Source organism: Hylobates moloch, unplaced genomic scaffold, assembly GCF_009828535.3.
Source record: "Hylobates moloch isolate HMO894 unplaced genomic scaffold, HMol_V3 SCAFFOLD_1, whole genome shotgun sequence".
Classification (NCBI taxonomy): Eukaryota; Metazoa; Chordata; class Mammalia; order Primates; family Hylobatidae; genus Hylobates; species Hylobates moloch.
In genome coordinates, this window is record NW_026652276.1 from 63,286,541 (window position 1) to 63,303,829 (window position 17,289).

Genomic DNA, 17,289 nt, shown 5'->3' on the forward strand with positions numbered 1-17,289 from the left:
AAAAGCAGAACCTGTACTAGAACATGAAGAACTTAGAGATCAAAAGACAGCCAGAACTATGATGAAATATTTTGAAAGCAGTGGGCACATATTTAAAGATTTTTTTTGGAGAACTTTATGAGGCTATATATATAATTCCTATATGTAATTTTATAGGAATTCTTAACTGAAAATAGTTATCAACTGCTAGTTATCAGGAGCAGTGTTATTAGGGATTTTAAGTTAGGCATGTAGAAAACTTTCTGACAAAAGGGCTATTGAACTTAAGCCAGTTCCCAGTGACTCTCCAGGAGGCACCTTAGAAGTCTTGCAAGCTGAATGCCATGTCTTTAGGGTGTCCAAATGCTTCTGTCTTGGGGGAGAAATGAGAGATGACTGGATGCCTTTCAACTCAGAACACAGTAGACCACTCACTATGACCAAGCCTCACTTCTTTTCTATTACAGCTACAGATTCTTTTTTAGTCTGGAAGTTAGGGTAAATAAAACTTCTATATTTGATTTTTCTCTTAGGAATGTTTTCTCGTCTTAACTCTTACGTTATCTTTATGGCCAACAAATTTGCTCAGAATATATCATCAAAATATATGTATTGTATTTTGTAAAGGTGAAAGGATTGAAATACCACTTTGACAATTATAAACCAGAGTAGATTTGAGAACTGATTGCTCACATCACACTTAGGAATAGTCTCAGAAGGCTTTAAGAGAAACAACTTCTCAATGGACACTTATAAGAATTTGATAATCATACTGTCATAAAATCAATAATAGAATTCTCAGCAAAATTATTTGGTAAACATTGCACCCTGTATTTTTACCCAACATTTTATTATGAAAATTATCAAATACATTAAAAAGTTAAAATAATTTTATAGTGTACTCACTACCTAGATGCTAATTAACATTACCTGTGCTTGCTTTGTCACATATCCATTCATCAGTTCATATTATTTGATGCATTTTAAATTGCATATTAACTAGAGTTCATTGTTGGCTTTTTTACATAAAATTAGCATACAATGAAGTGCATAGAACATATGTGTTCACTGAGATTTGGCAAATGCATATAGTGCTATGGAAATAGGAAACATTATCACCACCCTAGAAAGTTTCCACACTGCCCTTTCCAGTCAATTCCTGTCCCTCCTTGACCCTCAAAGGCAACCACTGTTCCTTTTTCTACCGTAAGATTTTTCTGTTCTAAAACTTTGTATAAATAGATTCACACAACATGTATGCTTTTCTACAAGGGTTCATTTTTTTTATTGCTGTTCTTTATTGCTAAGTAGTATTCCACTGTATGACAATATTACAGTTTGTTTATTTAATTTCCTATTATTGATAGATACCTGGGCTGTTTCCAGGATTGGCCACTATAAATAAAGCTGCTATGAGCATTCTTATGTAAGTCTTTGTGAACATAGGTTTTCATTTCTTTGCAGTAAATTCCTTGGATTAGAATTGCTGGGTCACAGGGTAGTTTTAAAAGAAACTGCCATACCTTTTTCCAGTTCAGTTTTATTGTGCCCTGTATTTTGTATTTTGATGTGCATAAAGGTGTAAACTATTTTTATGATCCATATTGAAATATTAGAAGAAGTGAGTTTGGAATAACAATGGCATTGTTCATGGTCGAGGATGACAACTGGAACTATTTGAGGAAAGCAAGGCCTGTCTGCCCCAAACAGCTCCTCAAGGGGTTCCTATGCCTGAAACTTTAGCAATATTTCACTCCTTGAAAGGTTAAAGCCCAACCATGGTGATATGTTAGCTAGAAGAAACAGCACTGGTTTATGTTACTTTCACCACCCGTTTTCAGTAGGTAAAGTAAGACTGATCATTGAACAGAAAAGGTTACTTTTGTGATGAGGTTGAGGGGGTAGTGGAAAGCATGTATTGCTAGTAAGTCCCAGGTACAGCAATGTGAGAGAGAGTCACCTGGGCAGGGAAGTCCCCCAAATGGTGGTCAGAAGAGCAGAAAACAGCATGGGAAAAATTCTACCTCACAGTTTTGCATAGGGGATAGCTATGCTTTTACAGGACATTTTAGGCTTTAAAAATATTTTCAGTATTGTCTCTTTATTCAATACCACCCAGCTGTAGTTTTTTCACACTCTGATGACTTTCTTATCCACTCTGTTTTACCTGTCCCAGCTGTTCTGTTACATACAGCATTCACCTGTATTAGTCTATAAAATTATAATCATCTGTGTGTTTCTAATGCTCATTTTCAAAAATATGTATGGTTTTTTTGATTTTTCCTATTAAAATTTTAAGGGCTGGGAAATTTGGCTTCTACTGTAAATCCTTATAATGTTCCACACATTGTAAATATGCAATAAAAGTGTTAATAACTATAATGGCAGCAGGTTTTGGTATGTATTTCTTTGATATATTGTCACTTTGGACAATAAGCTTGATTTCTATTAATAAAAGTTCATAAAATCTAGGGAGAATTAAGTCACACTAGTCTCTATAAGATAATCTGATGAATTCTGCATCTTTGAATCAATTTGAATTATTCTTTGTAAAGGTTTAAATTGTTTCTAACAGTGTTACCTAAAACCTTTGATTAAATCAAAAATGTAACTTGTATATTCTGAAATAACCTGGAGTCTTAAAGACAGAGGCTTCTCCTTCCCTCTCCCATGACCCCAGCGACCCCTTCCCACAGGCTTGGCACAGAAGTTCCAGTGCTTTCTCTAGGTCTTGTGTTGTTGTCAGAAATAGGTTCTCACCATAATAGACAGTGGTTAAATTTCCTTTGTTCCTACTGAGAAGTCCGTTTTTAAGGCATAAAAGGTGAATGTGTATTTGGGGATGGAGGAGGCATATTAGAACAAAGCTGTATTTAAAAACACAATCATATTATGCTATAAACAACAGCAGTTCCAGAATGGCTACCAAGGATTTTGGATTGCCAGACTTTGGAAATTGGCAAGCCTTATACCTTGTCCAATGAAGTACATTTGAGTGACAGTTCAACATACAAGCAAAAAAATATATAGAAGACAATGTACATTTGTTATTGATGGCCATGTTTACTTTACACGTTAGAGTCTCCATCCATCTCTAGGTTTTCCATTAGATGCTTCATTGTATCCACAAACCTGTTTCAAACCATTGAAGTGATCTTACCATTGTGTTTGTTCAAAATAAAATTGGGAGAAAATGTGAATGAGTCAATAGCAACTCTTGACATTCCTGTCTTTTTAATACATTTTATTCTTTTTGTTTAGAACATTTTCAGAATCAGAAAATCAGCTCTACTAATTGTCTACACATACACAAATACTAATAGTTGCATCCATCTGGGAGTCCTGTATTGATGGCAGTATCAGTCTTTCCTAGAATCTTCTGTTAGAACTGGGAACATATTTTCCCATAAAAAATGATTAAAATGTAATTAGTCCTCTTCTTCAACTATATTATGGGTTATGCAAGCTACTGTAAGATGACCTAGAAATCTAGCATTAATAATATTAATGTATAAGTTAACAACTGACCTACCAATATATTTTTAGGATATATCCCATTCATCAGTTGGAAGCCGCTCTTGTTCTAAGAAAATGTTTAGAACTCATAGACTATAAAGATAATACTAGTACTTAGGACATGAACATAGATTAAGTTTTAAAGGAGGACTATAGTTGCATTGTAGACATGTAGTTAGAACTAGAATATGTGTTCTATACTAGTGGTTATCAAATATGAATGTGCCTACAAATCAACTGGAAATGTTATTAAAATGCAGATTCTGATTCAGTAAATCTGGGGTAGGACCCAAAGTTTTGCATTTTCAACAACTTTCTAGCTGCTGCTGATGCTGCCAGTCTGCAGACCACACTTCTGACTGCAAGATTCTAGAATACCTTTTATAAAAACTTCAATATATAAACTTTTCAGAGACAATGTCTGATCATCGTGCAAATTACCTAATTTCTCTAATTTGAATAGAAGAATACAGAGATGGCATTTTGGGAATTATATACTTATAGGGACTAGAGAAACCAAACATATTTATGAAATTAACACTTTCTAAAAGATGAGCACATCCAATCTATGGTAAATTTTAGCAAATTCAAAATAGAGTGAAGCCTGAACTGTCATTTTCCAGTATCTCATCACTGAGGGAAGGTTGTTTTCAACTGGAAATAACTAATTCCTTTATGCTTTATTCTTTAAAATTCTATTTAAGAGTAATGTGTAGTTATTATTTTTAAAGTACTCTAGTAAATAGAGAAAAATATAAAAAGTAAAAACTGCCCATTATTTATCAATGCTGAGAACATACAGTTAATATTTGATACATTTCCTTTGTATTTAACCTAACAAGAGCATGCTAGCATTGAACTTTTATTTCCTGGTTTTTACAGCTATTATATCACAAAAAATTATTAAACTTTTTTCCAGTGTAAGTCAATAGCTGTGTAATATTCAATAATATGTAAATACCATGATTTAACTATTACACTATTAGGTGAAACATTTAGTTTCTTTTCCTTTCTTAATGGTACTGTAAGTAATGCTGCAATGAACACCCTTGCTCTTAAATTTTTGACAGTATCTCTCCTTGGGATTGATTCCTGAAAGTAGAAATATTGGATTGGAATGTATTCGTATTTTGAGGCTTTTAATAGATATGGCCAAATTGCTTTCCAGAAGGTTAGGTAGATGTATGTGTCTGTTAACAGTTAGGGTGCCTGTCTCGTGGCACTATTTCCAGCATAAAGTGGTGTTCTTTTTAAAGTCTTTACAAATCTTTGAGAAAACCAGTTCACTGTACATTTCTTTAACCACCAGTGAGGCTGAAACAAATTTAGTGATTTATTATTATCCATTTTGTTTCCCTTCTGGTGACTTGCCTGTTACTATTTTTGCATACTTTTCCTTTGGAATTAGCATTTTTTATTTGTTTGAAGAGGTTTTTTTTAATAAGGCTAATAATCCATCATATTTGAACAAGTATTTTTCCTAGTTTGTTATTTATTCTGTCTTTATGAAGTTTGGTGATGGTGTCATGCTCATATTTATGGTGAAATTTATTAACAGACCTTCTTGATATTTTTATATTGCCTTAATGACTAGAAAATCTTTCCTCAGCTTAAATTTTTTTTCTCCTGTGCAGTTGTTTTTTACTCTAAACTCCTACATTCAGAAAAAAATTTGGTGCCCTGTGTAAGGTGGTGATATAATATGATACATTTTTCCACATATCAAATGTTCTCAACATAACTTATTGGATAATCTATCCCTCCCATTGATTTCTGATACTACTTTGAAAATATGTAGACTTGAGTTCTTAAGTTTTCTGGGGCTACTTCTAGGCTAGCTATTCTGTCCTGTTGATCAGTTTGTTTATAATTTTGCCTATACCACCCTGCTTTTAGTATTGCTTTAAAAGTAAGACAAACAAAAAATAAAAAGTTATTTTTTGTAGCATTGCAGAGAAACAGCTTTTCCTACTGAAAGAATTTTTTTGGTGGCATGGTGAGCATAGATGCCAGCGAATTTATGTGAGTAAAGAAAAAGGTTATATGCTTAGAGGTATTTTAGTCAAAACAAGAAGGGAAGTGAAGCAGTAGTAGCAGTATAGCAGAGAGAGAGAACCTGTGCAGAATGCAGAGAAGAAAAAGTACACCAGAAAAGATCAAACAGCAAGAGAATAGCACAAAATGGAAGGGAAGGAAAAAAATGGAGAGACAACTGAAGATTTGTGAAGAGAATGGAATAGTAATGATAACAGTATTTCATTTACTGAGTATATTTACAAACATAAATTATATTTACAGTAGTATATTTGAATATAACATGCAAAACACACATACAATAAGGCGTGACCCATGAGATCAACAAAGACATGCAAAACCAGAATGATGTATTGACACTAATAACAGAAGAAACAGACCGAGACAGAAACCCAGGTGCTCACACTAACAAAGTGCAACAGATTCTGTTGTAGTTGGATTGATGGTCGAAAGAATTCACAAGTACAAGGCTCACCTGACCTATCCTGAAATTAGTAATACGTTTAATTTTTCAGTTTGGTAAAATCATTTATCATTGTTCCAATAGTTACTCAAAATCAGATTTACTTTAGACAATGTGACACAGAAAACAGAACACAGGCTTTGGGGTTTCATGATTTAGAGCCAGTGGTTCGGAATTCTATTTTTGGTGTTAAGTTGGCATGGGTTAAGCCATATTAACCTTGTGATTTTGGATAAGTTATTTAATGTTTCCAGGTCAATGTCCTCAATAAAATGGCATTAATATAGAAAATACTTCAGTGTTTCTTTAGTAATTAAGTGACATTATGTAAAATAAGTCTTCAGCAGGGTAGTTGGCACAGGATCAGTGCCCTATATTGATATTATTTTCTCTGAGCTTCCTAGACAGCAAGCTCCTGAGGGCAGGGATCCCATTTGTCTTCTTCCCTGATGTTTTCCTGGTGCTTAAGTCAATGTCTGGTACATCAAAAGTGCTCAGTATTTGTTGAAAAAGAAAATGATAATTTGCATGGCATTTAAAATGTGAGGCAGGTGGAGTGGGTAGAGCAAGATGGTGGAATAGAAGTCTTCACCAATTGTTCCCCCTCAAGCCCCCTGCAAGGACATCAGTTTAAAAAATATCTACACACACAAAAAAAGCACCTTCATAAGAACAAAAAATCAAACTTCATATCGCTAAAAGAGGCAATGAAGAGGTAGAATGAACAGTCTTGGATTACTAACACCACCTCCTCCTCCATCCCCTGAAAGTGGCAACAAGGTGAAGAGAACGTTGTGCCTTCTGTGCCCTGGGGAGAGGGAAAGCACAGCAATTGTGAGGTATTGAACTCAGTGCTGCTTATCGCAGAAAGCAAAACCAGACCAAACTCAGCTGATGCCCACCCTGGAGGGTGCATTTAAACCAGTCCTAGCCAGAGGGGAATTGCAGATCCCAGAGGTTGGAATTTGAGTTCCTGCAAACCTCATTGTTATAGGCTAAAGGGCTTTGGGGTCCCAAATAAACTTGAAAGGCTGTCTAGGCCACAAGGAGTGCAACACATAAATGAGTCCTAGGTCTGAACTGGGCCCAGAGCCTGTGGCCTGGGGGGACATGGGACATACTGAAACACCAGCTGGGGTGACTAAGGGAGTGCTAGCATCACCCCTCCCCTAACCCCAGGCAACTCCAAAAGAGAACCCTTTCTTGCACTTGAAGAGAGAAGATGGAAGAGTGGGGCAAGGCTTTGTATTGCATCTTAAATACCAGCTCAGCCACAGCAGGATAGGGCACCAGTCCAAGTCGTAAGAACCCTATTGCAGGCCCTACCTCCTGGACATTTCTAGACACACCCTAGGCCAGAAGGGAACCACTGCCTTGAAGGGAAGGACCCAGTACTGGCAGGGCTTATTACCCAGTAACTGAATAGCCCTTGAGTCCCAAATAACCAGCAGCAATACCCAGGTACTATGTCAAGGGCCTTGGGTAAGACAGAGACTTACCAGCCACAAATGAGTCTCAGCATATTCCCAGGTGTGGTGTCTAAAGGGTGAGACTTCTGATTGAGAAAAGCAGAGGGAAAAGTAAAGGAGACTTTGTCTTGCACCTTAGATACCGGCTCAGCCACAGCAGGCTAGAGTACCAAACAGGCTCTTGGGGCCCCCAATTCTAGGGCTTAGGTCTTGGATGGCATTTCTGGACCTGCCCTGGGCCAGAGGAGAGCCCATTGCTCTGAAAGATGAGTCCCAGGCTAGGCAGCACTCACTACAAGCTGAATGAAGAGCCCTTGGGCCTTAAGAGAACATCAGTGGTAATGTGGCAGTACTCCCCATAGGTCTTTTCCTCAACACACAGATCATTCTCAATGATAGACCATATGTTAGGTCACATAACAAGCCTGAAAATATCCCCCTAAAATTAAAATAATATCAAGCACCTTCTCTGACCACAATGGAATAGGTGGCAATGGCCACTGGGTGAGGGTCCTCTGCTTTCAGAAAGAGGACGGAAGAATGAGAAGGACAGCCTCTTGTGGTTTGAGTGTCAGCTCAGCTGTAGTACAATAAAATACCAGGTGGACTTCTAAGGTTTTTGACTCTAGACCTTGGCTCCTGGATGGCATCTCTGGATCCACCTGGGAGCCTGGGGGAACTCACCACCCTAAATGAAAGAACGACATAGGTGTGACTGGCCTTGGCACCTGCTGATTATAGAGCCCCAGGACTTTGAGCGAACATAGGTGGTAGCCAGGAAGTGGTTACAGCAGACTTTGCATAATGCCCAGTGTTGTGCTGGCTTCAGGTCTGAACTAGCAGAATCCTAGGGATGGTGGCCACCAGGGTGCTTGTGTCACTCCACCGCCAGCTTCAGGTGGCTCAGGGTAGAAAGAGACTCTATTTGTTTGGCAGAAAGTAAGGGAAGAGAACAAGAGTCTCTGCCTGGTAATCCAGAAAATTCTTTATCTTGGCCAAGACCATCAAGGTGGTACTTCTATAAGTCTGCAAGAACCACAGCACTACTGGGTTTGGGGTCTGCCCTAAAGCAGATACAGCTTAGATCAGAACACCCAAGCCTTTTAAAATATCTGGAAAGCCTTCCCAAAAATTACAGGTGCAAACAAGCCCAGACTGAGAAGACTACAAAAAAAAAACTCACTTTTCAATGCCCAGACACAGATGTACATCTACAAGTATCAAGATGACCCAGGAAAACATGACCTCACCAAATGAACTAAATAATGCACCAGGGGCCAATCCTGGAGAGACAGAGATATGTGACCTTTTAGATATTGAAGTCAAAATAACTGTTTTGAGGAAACTCACATAAATTAAAGATAACACAGAGAATTCAGAATTCTATCAGATAAATGAACAAAGAGACGGAAATAATTAAAAAGAATCAAGGAGAAATTCTGGAGCTGGCAAATACATTCAGCATAGTGAAGAATGCATCATAGTCTTTTAACAGCAGAATTGATCAAGCAGAAGAAAGAATGAGTGAGCTTGAACACAGGCAATTTGAAAATACACACCTACAGATTTTAGAAAATAGCTTCAAAAGGGGAAATCTAAGAGTTATTGGCCTTCAAGAAGAGGTAGAATGTCTATTCCACGGGATAACTACAGAGAACCTTACAAACTTAGAGAAAGACATCAATATCCAAGTACAAGAAAGTTATAGAATGCTAAACAGATTTATTTCAGATAAATCTAAATAGTTATAGAACAACAAGCCAAGATGGCCAAATAGGAACAGCTCTGGTCTACAGCTCCCAGTGTGAGTGACGCAGAAGATGGGTGATTTCTGCATTTCCATCTGTGGAATGCAGCTCCTCACAAGCAATGGAACAAAGCTGGACGGAAAATGACTTTGACGAGTTGAGAGAAGAAGGCTTCAGATGATCAAACTACTCTGAGCTACAGGAGGAAATTCAAACCAATGGCAAAGAAGTTAAAAACTATGAAAAAAAATTAGACAAATGGATAACTAGAATAACTAACACAGAGAAGTCCTTAAGGAGCTGATGGAGCTGAAAGCCAAGGCTCCAGAAATACGTGAAGAATGCAGAAGCCTGAGGAGCCAATGCGATCAATTGGAAGAAAGTGTATCAGTGATGGAAGATGAAATGAATGAAATGAAGCGAGAAGAGAAGTTTAGAGAAAAAAGAATAAAAAGAAACAAAGCCTCCAAGAAATATGGAACTACATGAAAAGACCAAATCTACATCTGATTGGTGTACCTGAAAGTGACAGGGAGAATGGAACCAAGTTGGAAAACACTCTGCAGGATATTATCCAGGAGAACTTCCCCAACCGAGCAAGGCAGGCCATCATTCAGATTCAGGAAATACAGAGAACGCCACAAAGATACTCTTCGAGAAGAGCAATTCCAAGACACATAATTCTCAGATTCACCAAAGTTGAAATGAAGGAAAAAATGTTAAGGGCAGCCAGAGAGAAAGGTCGGGTTACCCACAAAGGGAAGCCCATCAGACTAACAGCTGATCTCTCGACAGAAACTCTACAAGCCAGAAGAGAGTGGGGGCCAATATTCAACATTCTTAAAGAAAAGTATTTTCAACCCAGAATTTCACATCTGGTCAAACTAAGCTTCATAAGTGAAGGAGAAATAAAATACTTTACAGACAAGCAAATGCTGAGAGATTTTGTCGCCACCAGGCCTGCCCTAAAAGAGCTCCTGAAGGAAGCACTAAACATGGAAAGGAACAACTGGTACCAGCCACTGCAAAAACATGCCAAAATGTAAAGATCATCAAGGCGAGGAAGAAACTGCATCAACAAACGAGCAAAATAACCAGCTAACATCATAATGACAGGATCAAATTCACACATAACAATATTAACTTTAAATGTAAATGGGCTTAATGCTCCAATTAAAAGACACAAACTGGCAAATTGGATAAAGAGTAAAGGCCCATCAGTGTGCTGTATTCAGGAAACCCATCTCATGTGCAGACACACACATAGGCTGAAAATAAAGGGATGGAGGAAGATCTACCAAGCAAATGGAAAACAAAAAATGGCAGGGGTTGCAATTCTAGTCTCTGATAAAACAGACTTTAAACCAACAAAGATCAAAAGAGACAAAGAAGGCCATTACATAATGGTAAAGGAATCAATTCAATAAGAAGAGCTAACTATCCTAAATATATATGTACCTAATACAGGAGCACCCAGATTCATAAAGCAAGTCCTTAGTGACCTACAAAGAGACTTAGATTCCCACACAATAATAATGGGAGATTTTAACACCCCACTGTCAACATTAGACAGATCAATGAGACAGAAAGTTAACAAGGATATCCAGGAATTGAACTCAGCTCTGCAACAAGCAGACCTAATAGATATCCATAGAACTCTCCACGCCAAATCAACAGAATATACATTTTTTTTCAGCACCACACCACACCTATTCCAAAATTGACCACATAGTTGGAAGTAAAGCCCTCCTCAGCAAATGTAAAAGAACAAAAATTATAACAAACCGTCTCTCACACCACAGTGCAATCAAACTAGAACTCAGGATTAAGAAACTCACTCAAAACCACTCAACTACATGGAAACTGAACAACCTGCTCCTGAGTGACTACTGGGTACATAATGAAATGGAGGTAGAAATAAAGATGTTCTTTGAAACCAATGAGAACAAAGACACAACATACCACAGTCTCTGAGACACATTCAAAGCAGTGTGTAGAGGGAAACTTATAGTACTAAATGCCCACAAGAGAAAGCAGGAAAGATCCAGAATTGACACCCTAACATCACAATTAAAAGAACTAGAAAACAAAGAGCAAACACATTCAAAAGCTGGCAGAAGGCAAGAAATAACTAAAATCAGAGCAGAATTGAAGGAAATAGAGGCACAAAAAATCCTTCAAAAATTAATGAATCCAGGAGCTGGTTTTATGAAAAGATCAACAAAATTGATAGACCACTAGCAAGACTAATAAAGAAGAAAAGAGAGAAGAATCAAATAGACGCAATAAAAAAGGATAAAGGGGATATCACCACCGATCCCACAGAAATACAAACTACCATCAGAGAATACTACAAACACCTCTACGCAAATAAACTAGAAAATCTAGAAGAAATGGATAAATTCCTGGACACATACACCCTCTCAAGACTAAACCAGGAAGAAGTTGAATCTCTGAATAGACCAATAACAGGCTCTGAAATTGTGGCAATAATCAATAGCTTACCAACGAAAAAAAGTCCAGGACCAGATGGATTCACAGCCAAATTCTACCAGAGGTACAAGGAGGGGCTAGTACCATTCCTTCTGAAACTATTCCAATCGATAGAAAAAGAGGGAATTCTCCCTAACTCATTTTATGAGGCCAGCATCATCCTGATACCAAAGCCTGGCAGAGACACAACCAAAAAAGAGAATTTTAGACCAATATCCTTGATGAACATTGATGCAAAAGTCCTCAATAAAATACTGGCAAACCAAATCCAGCAGCACATCAAAAAGCTAATCCAACATGATCAAGTGGGCTTCATCCCTGGGATGCAAGGCTGGTTCAACATATGCAAATCAATAAATATAAACCAGCATATAAACAGAACCAAAGACAAAAACCACATGATTATCTCAAAAGATGCAGAAAAGGCCTTTGACAAAATTCAACAACGCTTCATGCTAAAAACTCTCAATAAATTAGGTATAGATGGGACGTATCTCAAAATAATCAGAGCTCTCCATGAAAAACCCACAGCCAATATCATATTGAATGGGCAAAAACTGGAAGCATTCCCTTTGAAAACTGGCACCAGACAGGGATGCCCTCTCTCACCACTTCTATTCAACATAGTGCTGGAAGTTCTGGCCAGGGCAATCAGGCAGGAGAAGGAAATAAAGGGTATTCAATTAGGAAAAGGGGAAGTCAAATTGTCCCTGTTTGCAGATGACATGATTTTATATTTAGAAAACACCCTTGTCTCAGCCTAAAATCTCCTTAAGCTGACAAGCAACTTCAGCAAAGTCTCAGGATACAAAATCAATGTACAAAAATCACAAGCATTCTTATACACCAATCACAGACAAACAGAGAGCCAAATCATGAGTGAACACCCATTCACAATTGCTTCAAAGAGAATAAAATACCTAGGAATCCAACTTACAAGGGATGTGAAGGACCTATTCAAGGAGAACTACAAACCACTGCTCAATGAAATCAAAGAGGATACAAACAAATGGAAGAACATTCCATGCTCATGGGTAGGAAGAATCAATATTGTGAAAATGGCCATACTGCCCAAGGTGATTTATAGATTCAATGCCATCCCCATCAAGCTACCAATGACTTTCTTCACAGAATTGGAAAAAACTACTTTAAAGTTCATATGGAACCAAAAAAGAGCCCGCATCGCCAAGTCAATCCTAAGCCAAAAGAACAAAGCTGGAGGCATCACGCTACCTGACTTCAAACTATACTACAAGGCTACAGTAACCGAAACAGCATGGTACTGGTACCAAAACAGAGATATAGATCAATGGAACAGAACAGAGCCCTCAGAAATAATGCTGCATATCTACAACCATCTGATCTTTGACAAACCTGACAAAAACAAGCAATGGGGAAAGGATTCCCTATTTAATAAATGGTGCTGGGAAAAATGGCTAGCCATATGTAGAAAGCTGAAACAGGATCCCCTCCTCACACCTTATACAAAAATTAATTCAAGATGGATTAAAGACTTACATGTTAGACCTAAAACCATAAAAACCTTAGAAGAAAACCTAGGCAGTACCATTCAGGACATAGGCATGGGCAAGGATTTCATGTCTAAAACATCAAAAGCAATGGCAACAAAAGCCAAAATTGACAAATGGGATCTCATTAAACTAAAGAGCTTCTGCACAGCAAAAGAAACTACCATCAGAGTGAACAGGCAACCTACAGAATGGGAGAAAATTTTTGCAACCTACTCATCTGACAAAGGGCTAATATCCAGAATCTACAATGAACTCAAACAAATTTACAAGAAAAAAACAAACAACCACATCAAAAAGTGGGTGAAGGATATGAACAGACACTTCTCAAAAGAAGACATTTATGCAGCCAAAAAATACATGAAAAAATGCTCATCATCACTGGCCATCAGAGAAATGCAAATCAAAACCACAGTGAGATACCATCTCATGCCAGTTAGAATGGTGATCATTAAAAAATCAGGAAACAACAGGTGCTGGAGAGGATGTGGAGAAATAGGAACACTTTTACACTGTTGGTGGGACTGTAAACTAGTTCAACCATTGTGGAAGTCAGTATGGTGATTCCTCAGGGATCTAGTACTAGAAATACCATTTGACCCAGCCATCCAATTACTGGGTATATATCCAAAGGATTATAAATCATGCTGCTATAAAGACACATGCACAAGTATGTTTATTGCGGCACTATTCACAATACCAAAGACCTAGAACCAACCCAAATGTCCAACAACAATAGACTGGATTAAGAAAACGTGGCACATATACACCATGGAATACTATGCAGCCATAAAAAATGATGAGTTCATGTCCTTTGTAGGGACATGGATGAAACTGGAAAACATCATTCTCAGCAAACTATCGCAAGGATAAAAAACCAAACACCACATGTTCTCACTCATAGGTGGGAATTGAACAATGAGAACACATGGACACAGGAAGGGGAACATCACACTCCAGGGACTGTTGTGGGGTGGGGGCAGGGGGGAGGGATGGCATTAAGAGATAAACCTAATGCTAAATGACAAATTAATGGGTGCAGCAAAACAACATGGCACATGTATACATATGTAACAAACCTGAACATTGTGCACATGTACTCTAAAACTTAAAGTATAATATTAATAATATTTAAAAAAATAGTTATAGAATGCCAAAGAAGATTACCTCATGGTATTTAATAAACAAACTCCCAAAGATCAAGGATAAAGAAAGGATCCTAAAAGCCACGAGAGAAAAGAAACAAATCGCTCCAATACATCTGGCAGCAGACTTTTCAGTAGAAGCCTTACAAGCCAGGATAGAGTGGCATGACATATATAAAGTGCCAAAGGAAAATATTTTTTAACCTAGAATAGTACATCAGGTGAAATTATCTTTCAAACATGAAGGAGAAATAAAGACTTTCCCAGACAAAAAAAAAAAAAAAAGAAAAGGAGAGAGATTTTTATCAACACTTGAGCTATCCTACAAGAAATGCTAAAGGGAGTTTTACAGTCAGAAAGAAAAGGACAATACGGAGCAAGAAGAAATAATCTGAAGGTACAAAACTCAGTGGTAATAAGAAGTATGAAGAAAAGCAAAGAATATTATAACATGGTAACTGTGGTTTGTAAACTTTTATTAAGTAGAAAGACTAAACAATGAACCAATGAAAAATAGTAACAACAACAAATTTTTATGATGTAGACAGTACAGTAAGATATAGAGAGTAACAACAAAAAATTAAAAAGCAAGGGGATTATTAAGGTATACAATATTAGTTTTCTTTTTGATTGCTTGCATGTTTGTTTGTTTATGCAAACAGTGTTGTTATCAGCTAATCTCAAACCAAAAATCATATAACCTATACAGAAAAAATAAGAAGCAAGAAACTAAATCATATGACCAGAGGAAATTACCTTCACTAAAAGGAAGACAGGAAGGAAAGAAGGAAGACAAGACCACAAAGCAAACAGAAAAGAAGAAAAATAGTAGAATTTTATCGTTATTTATCAACAATAACATTGAATGTAAATGTACTAAACTCTCCAATAAAAAGACAGAGTTTTGGATACAAAAGGAACCACAAAACATGACCTATTGATCTGTTTTCTATAAGAAACACATTTCAACTATAAAGACACACATGAACTGAAGATAAAGGGATAGAAAAAGATATTCCATGCCAATGGAAACCAAAAAAGAACAGGAGTAGCTATCATTATATCAGACAAAATAGATTTCAAAACAAAAACTATAAGAAAAGACAAGGTCACTATATAATGATAAAGGGGTCAGTTCAGCAAGAGGATATAACAATGTAAAATGTACATGGACCCAACCCTGGAACACTCAGATATGTAATGCAAATATTGTTAGAGCTAAAGAGAGAGACTCCAATACAATAATAGCTGGAGACTTCAACACCCCACTTTCAACATTGGACAGATATTCCAAATAGAAAATCAACAAAGAAACATCAGACTTAACACGCACTGTAAACCAAATGGATCTGATATTAATAGAACATTTCATCTAATGACTATAGAGTACATATCCTTCTCCTCAGCACATGGATCATTCTCAAAGATAGACCATATATTAGGTCACTTAACAAGACTTAAAATATTCCCTCAAAATTAAAATAATATCAAGCATCTTCCCTGACCACAATGGAATAAAACTACAAATAAATCACAAGAGGGATTTTGGAAACTATACAAATACATGGAAATTAAACAATATGCTTCTGAATAACCAATGGGTCAAAGAAGAAATTAAGAAAGAATTTGAAAAATTTTTTGAAACAAACGATAATGAAACGCAATATGCCAAAACTTATGGGATACAGCAAAAGCACTTCTAAGAGGGAATTTTATAGCTATAAGTACCTACATCAAAAAAATAAGAAAAAGTTAAAATAAAAAACCTAACAATGGATTTTAAAGAACTAGAAAAGCAAGAGCAAACCAAACTCAAAATTAGTAGAAGTAAAAAAATAATAAAGGTCAGAGCAGGAAAAAATGAATTTGAAATTAAGAAAATAACAAAAGATGAATGAAACATAAAGTTGATTTTTTGAAAAGTTAAGCAAAATTGACAAACCTTTAACCAGACTAAAAAAAAAAAAAGAGAGAAAATCCAAATAAATAAAATCAGAGATGAAAAAGGAGTCATTACAACTGATACTGCAGAAATTCAAAGGATCATTAATGGCTACCAGGAGCAACTATATGCCAATAAATGGGAAAATCTATGAGAAATGGACAAATGCCTAGACATGTACAAACTACCAAGGTTGAACCATAAGGAAATTCAAAACCTAAACAGACCTCTGACAAGTAATGAGATTGAAGCCGTAATAAAAAGTCTCCCAGTAAAGAAAACCCTGGGTCCTGATGACTTCACTACTGAATTTTACCAAATTTTTAAAGAATAACTAATATCAATTCTACTCAAACTTTTCTGAAAAACAGAGTAGGAGGGAATACTTTGAAACTCATTCTACAAGGCCAGTATTACACTGACACCAAAACCAGACAAAGACACATCAAAAAAGGAGAAAACTACAGGCCAATATCTCTAATGAATATTCATACAAAAACTTCAACAAGATACTAACAAACCAATTCAACAGTATATTTAAAAGATTATTCATTGGCCGGGCGTGGTGGCTCACGCCTGTAATCCCAGCACTTTGGGAGGCCGAGGTGGGCAGATCACGAGGTCAGGAGATCAAGACCATCCTGGCTAACACAGTGAAACGCCATCTCTACTAAAAATACAAAGAATTAGCCAGGCGTGATGGCGGGTGCCTGTAGTCCCAGCTACTTGGGAAGCTGAGGCAGGAGAATGGTGTGAACCCAGAAGGCGGAACTTGCAATGAGCCGAGATTGTGCCACTGCACTCCAGTCTGGGTGACAGAGCGAGACTCCATCTCAAAGAAAAAAAAAAAAAGACCAGGACCAAGTGGTATTTATTCCTAGTTTGCAAGAATGGTTCAACATATGCAAATCAACCAATGTGATACATTATATCAACAGAATGAAGGACTATAACCATATGATCATTTCAAT